The sequence below is a fragment of the Chrysemys picta genome, chromosome 1 (genome assembly GCF_011386835.1).
Source record: "Chrysemys picta bellii isolate R12L10 chromosome 1, ASM1138683v2, whole genome shotgun sequence".
Lineage (NCBI taxonomy): Eukaryota > Metazoa > Chordata > Testudines > Emydidae > Chrysemys > Chrysemys picta.
The window spans coordinates 76,374,826-76,386,323 of NC_088791.1; the positions used below are offsets into that span (position 1 = coordinate 76,374,826).

An 11,498-nucleotide genomic window follows, 5' to 3' on the forward strand; every position below is an offset into this window, starting at 1 on the left:
ACTGGTATCAGCACTATCCTTCCTCTTAATATCCATTCTCCTACCTTCAGCTGTTCCTTTCACATTCCTGCATCTTTTCTTACTTTATTTTCCTCCCTCTCAATGTTAAAATCAGGCATGGAAATTACATGAGCATCTCACAACTATATCCCCTGAGTTCCTATTTTAAAGCTCTTTAAATAAGTTGTGCCAACCTCCATCCCAGAACTCTATTTCTCTCCCTACGCAGATGGAGTCCATCCCACAAGAACTTTCCACTGGCAATTAATGTATCACAGTGGTCAATCATCTCAAAGCCCTCCTTATAGCACCTGCCTGAGCCATCTGTTGATCATCGTGATCTTGTCTCCCCTTCGTTCTCCTCCTCTAGTGACAGGCAGAATCCCACTGAAGATCACCTGAGCCTTCATTTTCTTAAGCATCTTTCCCAGCCTGGCACAGTCTCCCTTGATACATTCCAGTGAGAATCTGGCTGTGTCATTTGTTCCCACATGAAGGACAATAAGTGGATTCTTTCCTGCTCTCATTAGGATCCTCTTTAGCCAGATCCCATATCTTAGCTCCCAGCAGACAGCACAACCCTTCTGTTCTCCAAACCAGCTCTAGTGTCAGACCTGTCTGTTCTTTGTAGCAGGGGATCCCCAATCACATATACCTGCCTTTTCTTGGTGATGGTGTGATTCTCCATCCTTCCTTCTGTTATGTCCTCTTATCTTTTATTCACCCTTTCAATCTTCTGCAAGTCATCCTTTATCCTCCTGGGGCTTTGAGCTCTGGGTATCTCCATTGGCTCTTCTTCTCTTCTTACAGGACTAGCTGCTCTTCTTTTCTTCTTTGCCCTCCCTCCTTCAGTTACAGCCTGCTATACCCCTTCTTCATTTTCCAACTCAGGAAACCTGTTCATGAACTGTATTTCTCCTTCACTATCTGGTCTTTTCCTCTGCCTTATTCTCATAATCACATGCTTCCACTGACTGTTTCCTCATCTAGCAGCCTCCCCTTGGAGTTCTTCAGGCCAGCTTTCACCTGCAAGTCTAGACTTGTCCCTTCAGCCTCCGCCTGCCTTTGCTCTATCATCTGCTTGAATCCCCTTTGAAACTCAGCCATAGTTTACACCTGCATCTCCAAGACTTGGAGGTTTAGCAGGTGGCACTTCATACAATGTTCTTTTCAAGTACCCATTCTAGGATCATGTACATGCTGCAGCTTCAACATCCGGTCATCTTTATTGTCTCTTCCATTTCTTGGGTCACTACTACTGCTACCTCTGTATCTGTCGTAGCCTTCCAGCCTAAACTCCTGTCACGGAAAAAGAAACCAAACAAAAGCCAAAAAGAAAACATCCAAAAATCCAAAACAAAACCAAAACACCACACACTCCTTCCCCACACCCCCTTTCAAACTCCCCTGTTCACAGCTCTATTTGCTGGCTCCCGTGCTGCTGGCTAACAGTTTGTCTGTCTTTATAGGCCCCCCTAATTAGGGAAGCTGTGCCTGCTAATTAGGGCTCTCCTTCTCTCACACTGCACTGCCCCCTATAAGCCTTCACAAACTGAACAAAGGGAAAAAAACCCCATACAAAACAGAAAAAAACACACAGATCATCCACAAAAAGATCCCTCACTGCCCCTAAAGACCAGTCTCCTCCCTTCTCCTCCAACAGAACTCCCACTCAAACTCCCCAGCTTACAGATCTATTTGCTGACTCCTGTGCAGTTGCACCTGTTGCCTGAGGCCCAGCTTTGTAAAGCACTTGGTGCGGTCCAGATTAAATCAACAAGATGAAATTCAATAAAGACAAGTGTATAGTACTGCACTTAAGAAGGAAAAATCAAATGCATGAACATAAAATGGGAAATAACTAGTGAGGCAGTAGCACTGCAGAAAAGGATCTGCAGGTATAGTGGATCACAAATTGAATATGAGCCATTATTATGATGCAGTTGTGAAAAGCAAGAATTCTGGCACATATTAATAGGAGTGTCCTATATGACACAGGAGGCAATTATTCCCCTGTACTTGGCTCTGCTGAGGCATTAGATATAATATAGACTCCAGTTTTGGACACCACACTTTAGGAAGGATGTGGACAGGTTGGAGAGAATCTAGAGGAGACCAACAAAAATGATAAAAGGTTTAGAAAACCTGACTTTTGAGAAAAAGTTAAAATGGGAATGTTTTGTCTTGATAAAAGAAGACTGAAGGGGGACCTTCTGCATTCTCCAAACTTTGAGATAATATTAATATGTTATTTTTAATGCCCTTTTCCGCCTTTGTCATTTTGGAGCACTTGGGACATAAGCAGAGTAATAAACAATTTACAAACTCTTAAAGTTCAAACAAGTAATGTATCTAGTAGACAGGTCTGATACAGAGACAAGAGGAACAAGTGTGTCTCAGAGATAAATGGGGAGACAATCATAGGCACCAGCAGCCCCCTTTCAGCTCCCCACCCCCAACCCAGTGCCTCCTGTCTGCTGGTAGGCCCACGGATCAGCGCCTCCCCCTCCTTTCCCGTGCCTCCTGGCCACCACAATCAGCTGTTTTGTGGTGTGCAGGAGGCTGGGAGGGAGGGGGAGGAGCGAGGATCTGCTGAGCTCAGTGGAGCGGGCGGAACTGGTCGTGGAGCAGGGGTAGGAAGAGGCGGAGCAGGGATGGGGCCTTGGAGAAAGGGGTGGGGTGGGGGTGGGGCCTGGGACAGAGCTGGTGGTCATGTACCCCAGACACTTTGAAAAGTTGGAGCCTGTGAAGACAATTGTGGTCAGACTAAAAAATAATCTGAGATGAAAAGAGAGATGAAAAGACATGCAAATGGAATCCGAATGAGCGACAGGATGAATTAGAATATTTATTTTAATTGAGTGAAACTAGTGGAGCAAAAGATGTTTTTCTTAAATTATGTTATTCAGTTTCTTCATTCTTTTACTTTTATGAGACTTTAATATAATATACTGATATATATTGTCTATCACTATATATAAATATATATAGTGATAGACCTAGGCCAGTTGGGTACAGCAGAGTAGTCAAAGGCAGATATATTGGCCACTGGATAAGCAGTTTTCGGTTCCCTGACTGACCAGAGTGGGGACTGCTCCAGGCTAGGGTGATCACCTGACTCCAATTAACCTGCAAAGAGTCAGATGAGGCCGTTAAGCTAATGTGAACACCTGACTCTAATTAAGGCCCCTCTGATACTGTAAAAGGGCTCACTGTGGTCAGTCCAGAGAAAGCCCAGGCGCCAGAGAAGAGGAAATACTGCTGAAGGGCTGGGTAATGAAGATACCCTCAAGCCACTGGAGAGGGAGCCCTAAGGTAAGGGTGAAGAAGGCGTTAAGAGAGAGAAGCGGGAGAGCTCTGGGGGATGATTAAAGAAGACTGAAGGGGGACCCGATAAGTCTTTAAATAGGTCAAGAGCTGTTATAAAGATGACTGTGATCAACTTTTCTCTATGTATACTGAATGTAGGACAACAAGTAAAAGACTTAAACTGAAGCAAGGTGACTTATTTCAGATTCCAGCAAAAAATAAATAATAAGTCTCCAGAAGACAGATATCACAGTAACTTGCTTTGTGTGCCACATCTGAAATGAAACAAAATGGGAATTGCCTCTATTGAAAGATGCAGAAATAATGAGAACATTTCCTTTCAACTATCTAGTTAAGCACAACAATTTGCAAGATATAACTGGAGATGCTCTAGGGATAAATTGAGTGCTAAAATCCAAATAAAAGCCCAAGTCAATATTCAGCACTGCAAGCACTGTGAGAACTAGTACTGCATCACTTCCAGATCTGAGTAACCTCAGACTTGCACTTGTTTGAGATCACTGTCTGATCCTATGGGTTGACTGCTAGAATAAAAATGTTATATTATTATGTCAAAAGTTGGGCATATTGAATGTTGTATTGCCTTCTAGATTTTAAATCTTGGGCTATAAAATTTGAATTCTATGTATGCTATTGAAGCTGATCTTCTGTAGTAGATTGAGATTGGGATAAAAGAAGAGTGCTTCTTAATCTTAGCCCAAAAATCAAACCACATCCCAACTCAAATATTTTGAGGTGCAAAATAGTTAACTTTTTTTCTTCATTATTTTCCAATTTTGCCTGCTACCACTCCCTGCAGCCACCAGATGCAAAATTAGAGAAATTTCTTTCGATATTTCTACCCCAAATAGAAGGAAGACAATAAGTTCAGAGTTAGTATGCACACTTTAGAATTGTTTATCTGAATCAAAACACTAAACCATTTGATGTTCACCCATCATTAGTCAATCTACACATTGGACCTGTTAATAGTGATTATACAGGAAAAAAATTACAAATGAAATTAGAAACCGAGGTTTCCATCTCCCTAGGCAAATTCCACCTCACCTCACTGAAAAAACAGTGACAATTCTTGAAATTGATATAAGTTCACATACCAATTTAAACACTAACACAGAGATCTAATTGCTTTCATATGGTTAACTAAGTTAAGAATTCAGTAAATACTAACCAATAGTCTTGATTAATGGCTGTAATTGATGTTGAATGCTGTAATAATTCCAGTTATCTGATACACTATATTAACATTAAGTTGGAGAACAGTAGTTTGAAATATTTTTTGCAAATCTCTGAATGTTCATTGCATTGGAATGAATATCACATGGTATAGGTTTGGCCATATCTGAGTTTACAAGCTCAATTTGCTTCAAGTACTCTAATAACATGCTTGGTAAAGTGTATTTTTACAGTTTGTCTAGCTCCTGTAGACCAGCTATTCTATTATTCTACTGTCAAACTACATTTAAAGTCTTTTGTGCTTCAGCTTCTTTTACTTCCTGGTAAATTCCTGCTGAGCATGAGAGACTGATTTTCTCTGGGAAAGGACTACTAAGCACTGGGAAAACAAGAAAATATTCTGTGACAGGCGAATTATGTATATTTTTGTTTAATTTAACAGTTGGGTAGAGCCTATCACCAAGACAAACCCTTCCTGAAACTTTGTTTTCACACCTAATCCGTTCCTCCCAGTTACTACCTATGACCCAGTTCTCATGCTTCAATGTATTTATAGAGTTCCTTCACACCCCTTCCAAATAATAGCGTTTTGTGTCTTCACTAAGGGTCCAATCCAACCTCTTTGACTTGAGTGGAAACTGGAACAAAGCCTAAATTTCTCATACTCTACATCCTTCCCATCCTAACCACACCCATCCTGAAGGCTGACACACATAGCTAGGGTGACAAGATGTTCCGATTTTAAAGGGACAGTCCTGATATTTGGGGCTTTTTCTCATGTAAGCGCCTGTCCCGATTTTTCACACATGCTATCTGGTCACCCTACACTTAGCTGTGAGATTGACACATTCAATATAATATCAATATATTTGATGTTACTTCTGATTGGTTTATTGCTATATTTGGTGCAGAAATTAAGCCAGACCTTATACAGAGTACACATTATCTTGAGTGGAAATAATTAATGCTTTTATTCTAGAAGGGGTCTAGAAAGCTACAAATGCAAGGTGGGTATAATGGGGCAAATCCAGATAATCATAATTTAAAGAGTCATCAGTACTCATGAGAAACCTTCAAAACGTTCAATTTGAAGACCTTTCTGACATCAAGGCACTCATTTTCAGAAATTTCTTCACATGTTTTAATTTCTGGGGAGACTTTCTTGAAAATAAAAGTTTGTTATTCAGAGTCTGCTCCTGCCCGCTTTCATTTGCTGCTTCCTAATCCTGTCTTTGTGACAACACAATTTGCTTGTTGAGAAGTTGTTAAAATGTTACAAACCTAGAATGATTTCAGGTGAGGGATAACTAACAGGAACATATCGATTATTAACAAAAATCCTATTCCAAGCACAGAATGTAAGATGCCTATAGATCAGTAGGTACACTTCTTCCAAATAATATTTTTCATGTTTTCCTCCATAAAGTACCATTGGTTCTTTAAAGCTGATTATCTTTACAGTCCATATACACTTTTTATTATTCACATCAGAGACTATATGCAATAAACTTGATGAATTTTGAGGAAGAACCAAATAATTTACAGAACAAGGTATGGGTTTAATTTACCTGGACATATGAAACGCTTTTGATTTCATGATGCACAAGAGACTAATTTGCAAGTAGGAATTTCAGGGGTGAGCTACTTCAGAGGATAAAAAAATGGCTTGTCTTTTATATTGAAATTAGAGAGTACTGTGCTTATGACTGAAATCAATTTGGGACTAAGGAAAATGACTAATGGAGTGCCAAGGAAGATTGGTGTTAGGTAGGGATGGGTGAATTCATTTTGTCTAGTTTTGAACCTATGTGAAAATCTTGGGCTTGAAATATTAGCTCAAGTTTGAATTATTGGCTTTGTGGTCCTCTAAGGAAATCCTGTGATAAAAGGAGCAGAGATATAAAAAGCTGGTGTGTGTGTGCGAGCGACTATGGTGAAAAACAAAAGAGAGGGGACACCGTAAAATAATAGTAATGATGTACAGAGACTACAAAACAGGAGTCAGAGATAAGAGGAAAAAATTCTGGTGAAAACAGTATTCATGATGAAAGGACTCAATTTTCTCCTAAATCAAAGTTGAAGTTAGCTTCCCATTATATGCCTGACTTGAACCCCCATCCTAGCTTTCCTGGAACCTGAATTAGCCTGCCTGAAATTCCAGATACATGATCTTAGGCCATGGTATTTCTTTTTGGACAGACTTGTGAAAGCATTTGGGTGATGGATTTAGTCGGAAATTCAGATAGCGTTCACTTTCCTAAATTTATTTAATCTTATCGTGATTGTCTCCAAGATAGCTTGATCAAATGTGTTAGGCTTGGCAAGGAGCATGGGTTTTTGAAAGGGAATTACTGAAAGACTCAGAACTGTTTTCACATGCACAGTGAAGTCCTTCCGGCTTAGCGCATAAACTAGTGTGTGCATTACAATCTTTTTGTTAAACTGGAAACATCGAATGAAAGGTTTGCAAACCTTGAGCTTCATGACATTCTTCCACTCCTTATACTGGGGCTAGTTTTATATCTAACTTTTATGGAGCACTGGCTACAGCTATGTCTTAGGTTGTGTCTATATTTCCACAATGTTGTCTTTTCTGTAATTCATGTCACCTTTCTGTATGAAATATTTTAGGTCTGGTTTCTGCATAGTCCCCTATGTGGCTCCCAGCTACTATAGATTTTGATGATTGTCTTCTTTTTTTTAAGGAGCAGAGACACAGGGACTCGGATGTTCCATGCCACATGCTGTGCTGCCCTGAATCGTCTGTGAATCTTACCATGCTGGCCCCCAGCTATTGTCAAATGGATTTGGTCTTTCTTAGGCAAGATGCTAAAACAACTATCTAAGCTGGTGTGAAATGCAAGAACTTGAGGGCACTGACTTGTGCTACAAAATGATGGCTACTGAAGGAGTTCAGGCAGGGGTTATGCATGGAGAGCATAGCTAGTACAAAGAACAGTTGCCTTTGTGTTTAGCTACATATAATCACAGCAGGTACAATACATTTTGCCTCTATTTGCAAGGGGAAATAGACAACTATGTGGAGGGTCCAACTGTTCAATATAAACCGAGCACCAGATCATCTCCCTGTCACCTTCTAATTTCAAATTTCCTACATTTCTGTAAAACTGTTTTCCTTATTTATGTTGATTTAAGAAAGCCAAGAAGACACACTGGAGAAATAAACAACATACTTCCACATTTTGGTGGTAACATTGCTTTTATCAGCTGTTATTTTTTGGGGGGGCGGTAAGGGGGGGAGGAAGGAGGTTAGGCATGTCTCAGACTCAAAGTATGAACAAAAGGTGGTTGTTTCAATCTGATATGTTGTGTTTAATTTGCCTAGTATGTTATCTGAAAGCAACTTTAAATCTTAATGTCCTTAGGCTTTTTGTCCCCTATCAAAATCCTCCTCTCTTGGCCCTGTAGGATGTCCCTTATTCCTTCCTTGTGACCTGAGCCTGCTGATATAACTTCATACTCCCTAGCCACCTTAACTTCCCCATCTATCAGATTTCAAGGAATCATTTTGTGGCTCAATGACTATACTAACTCCCCTCATTCTTCCATTACCCAATGAATTCTTTCGACGGCTTCTTATTGTGAATAGTTGAGGTTTCGGTTTGGTGGCTGAACTGAAAAATTGGGCGGGGGGGGAGGATCTTGGGTTTACCTGAAAATGAAACTTCAGTTTTTCTCACCAAAATGAAAAAACAAAATAATTGGTTCAGGTAAGAACATAAGAACAGCCACACTGCATCAGATCAGTGGCTCATCCAGCCTGGTATCCTGTCCCCTGCCAGTGGCCAGTGCCAGATGCTTCACAGGGAATGAGCAGAACAGGGCAATTATCAAATGATCCATCCCTGGTTGTCCAGTCCCTGCTTCTGTCAGTCAAAGGCTTGGGATTGCATCCCTGACAATCTTGGTTAATAGCTGTTGATGGACCTATCTTCCAGGAAGTTATCTTGTTCTTTTTTTTGAACCCAGCTATAATTTTGGCCTTTGCATTATTCCATGGTAACAAGATCTACAAGTTGATTGCGTATTGTGTGAAGAAGTACTTCCTCATGTTTGTCTGCTACCTATTAATTTCATTGGGTGACCCCTGGTTCTTGTGTTATGTGAAAGGTTAAATAACACTTCCTTTTCACTTTTAGGAGGCCTGTCCTGCAGTCATAAACCTTCCCTTCTTTCCAGCACAACACCCCAGCTGGCCTTTTTCAAACTGTTAGGCACTAGCTAAATTTGAAGGGTTAAAACCTCTTGTGAATGGCTACTATCCTAACACTGACCAGTTCAGACACACACATGAGATATTTGTAATTTCAGTGTATGACAATGTAAATTTTGCAATGAAAAGTTTGGGCGGGAAAGAAACTCTGTTTCTAAAAAAAAACTCCAAAAAAACCCCCCTTTATATGAAGGGGGGAAAACCACCCTCAATGCTTATGAATCAGTGTCCTAACAAATGAAGTACTAAATGGGGTATTAGTTGGTGTATGCAACAGACCACCAAATAACACAAGGAAACAGGTTGACTGGGTTCCTATGCACCTATCTGTAATTTTAGGGGGAAATAGCTGTGTAATCATGGGGGACTTCAAGCTGAGTGACATATGGGAGTAGTCTCATGAGGCCAGAATTACAACACCCTTTGAATTTCTAAATATGATAAATGGCAATTTCCTAACTCAAAAAGTGTTGCATCGAACATGCATCCAACATCCAATATTAGACCTTGTCTTGACAATAAAGAGGAATTGATCACAGAACTAAAAATTAATGGTAGCTTAGGTACAAGTGATCATGACTTGATCACATTTATAATGAGCAAACAGAATAAAGTGCTGACCAGTGAGATATAGAAGAAATTGACAAGGTAAGCAAGAGAAATCTATAGCCAGCAGAGTTTAACATAATAAGGAGGAGGGCTTTTAAAGCTTATTAGGGAAAAAAATAATCTTAACCATCGTATTGGTCCAATATTATCCATAATAATGCATAATATGCAGAAGTGTTCAATAAATATTTGTTCTGTAGTTGGAGGGAAAAACAGATGATAGTTATATCATGATAACACTCTATTCTATTAGTATCTCAGGAGCATGTTAAACAGGAGTTACTAAAGTTAGATATTTTAAAATCAGGAGGTATGTATCACTTGCATTTAAGAGTTTTAAAATAACTGGCTGAGGTGCTACTAGACCATTGATTTTCAATAAGTTTGGGAACACTGGGGAAGTTCCAGAAGGTTGGAAGAAAGCTAATATTTTAAAAAGGGTAAACAATGATCCAAGTAATTATAGGCCTGTCAGTCTAGCATCAATCTCAGTAAAAATAATAAAGCAACTGGTATGGGACTTGATTAATAAAGAATTAAAGGATTGTAATATAATGAATGCCAGTCAACACAGGTTTATGAAAAATAGATCCTTTCAAACTACCTTGATTTTTTTATAAGATTACAAGTTTGGCTGATAAATGTAATAGGGTTGACACAATATACTTAGACTTCTGTAAAGCATTTGACATGGTACTTCATGACATTTTGATTAAAAAAATAGAACAATATAATATTAACATGTCACACATTAAATGGATTAAAAACTGGCTGAATGATAGGTCTCAAAATGTATTTGTAAATGGGGAATCATCATAGAACATGTGTTTTTTCTAGAGGGGTCCCACTGGGATTGGTTCTTGGCCCACCTCTATTTAACAATTTTATTAATGATCTGGAAGAAAACATAAAGTCAGCACTTATAAAATTTACAGATGACCCCAAAACTGGGTGAGTGGTAAATAATGAACAGGACACGTCACTGATACAGGGTGATCTGGATTGCTTGATAAGATGGGTGCAAGCAATAATATGCCTTTTTAAATGGCTAAATTGAAATGTATACATCAAGGAACAAAGAATGCAGGCCATACTCACAGGATGTGGGGTGGGCTCTATCCTGGGAAGGAGTAATTCTGAAAAAGATGGGGGGTTGTGGTGGACAATCAGCTGAACATGAGCTCCCAATGTGATGCTGTGGTCCAAAGGGCTAATTCAGTCCTTGGATGCATATACGTGGGAATCTTGAGTAGGAGTAGAGAGATTATTTTACTGTATTTGGTACAGGTACGACCACAGCTGGAAGACTGTGTCCAGCTCTCGTGTTCACAATCCAAGAAGGATATTGATAAATTAGAGAGAGTCCCGAGAAGAGCCATGAGAATGGTTAAAGGATTGGAAAGCGTGTCTTATAGTGATAAGCTAAATAAATTTAGCTCTTTGAATCTACAAAAAGAAAGTTAAGGGCGTGACTTAATTAGTCTATAAGTATGTACATGGGGAACAAATATTTAATAATGGGCTCTTCATCTAGCAGAAAAAGGTATAACATGGTCCAATGGCTGAAAATTAAATCTAGACAAATCCAGATTGTTAAAAATGTATGTCTTGTTACCTACGGGAGTAATTAACCATTGGAACAGCATACCAAGGGTCATGGTGGATTCTCCTTCCTTCATTGACCATTTTAAAATCAAGATTGGATATTTTTCTAAAGGATCTATCTATCTAGCTAGCTTTAGAAAAAATACATATATATATATATATAAGATATCCTAGGAATTATTTTGGGGATGTTCTATGGCCTGTGTTATACAGGAGGTCAGACTACATGGTCCCATCTGGCCTTAGAATCTATAAATCTCTGAAAAGTTTTGTATAAAAAGAGCTTAGGTAGTAAAAAGAATTATATACTAGAAATAGTGATTTTTCAGCTCTTTATTGAAAATATCTAATTTACATTAACGGAGCAAAAACAGTTGTTGTATTTGTGAACTTTCCCTATCTTCATAATGAAGCATTGAAGCTTCCATTGACACTGCTTGCTTAAGTGTTTTCTATGAAATCATCAATACCTGTTAGAACCTGCCTGGGATTAAACTCATAACATCTGGCCAACAAATATAGTGTAAGATTGTTGAGAAACTAC

General features: G+C 39.2%; 1 long non-coding RNA gene across 1 annotated transcript in view; it reads left to right on the forward strand.

Annotated features, from left to right (window-relative positions):
* The window catches only part of LOC112059665 (uncharacterized), a 57,703-nt gene extending 50,016 nt beyond the window's left edge, over positions 1-7,687 (forward strand). Inside the window, exon 3 of the long non-coding RNA XR_002888951.3 lies at positions 7,212-7,687. This is a non-coding gene — a long non-coding RNA (uncharacterized LOC112059665). The remainder of the gene's footprint in view (positions 1-7,211) is intronic.
* Positions 7,688-11,498: the final 3,811 nt, after the last annotated feature.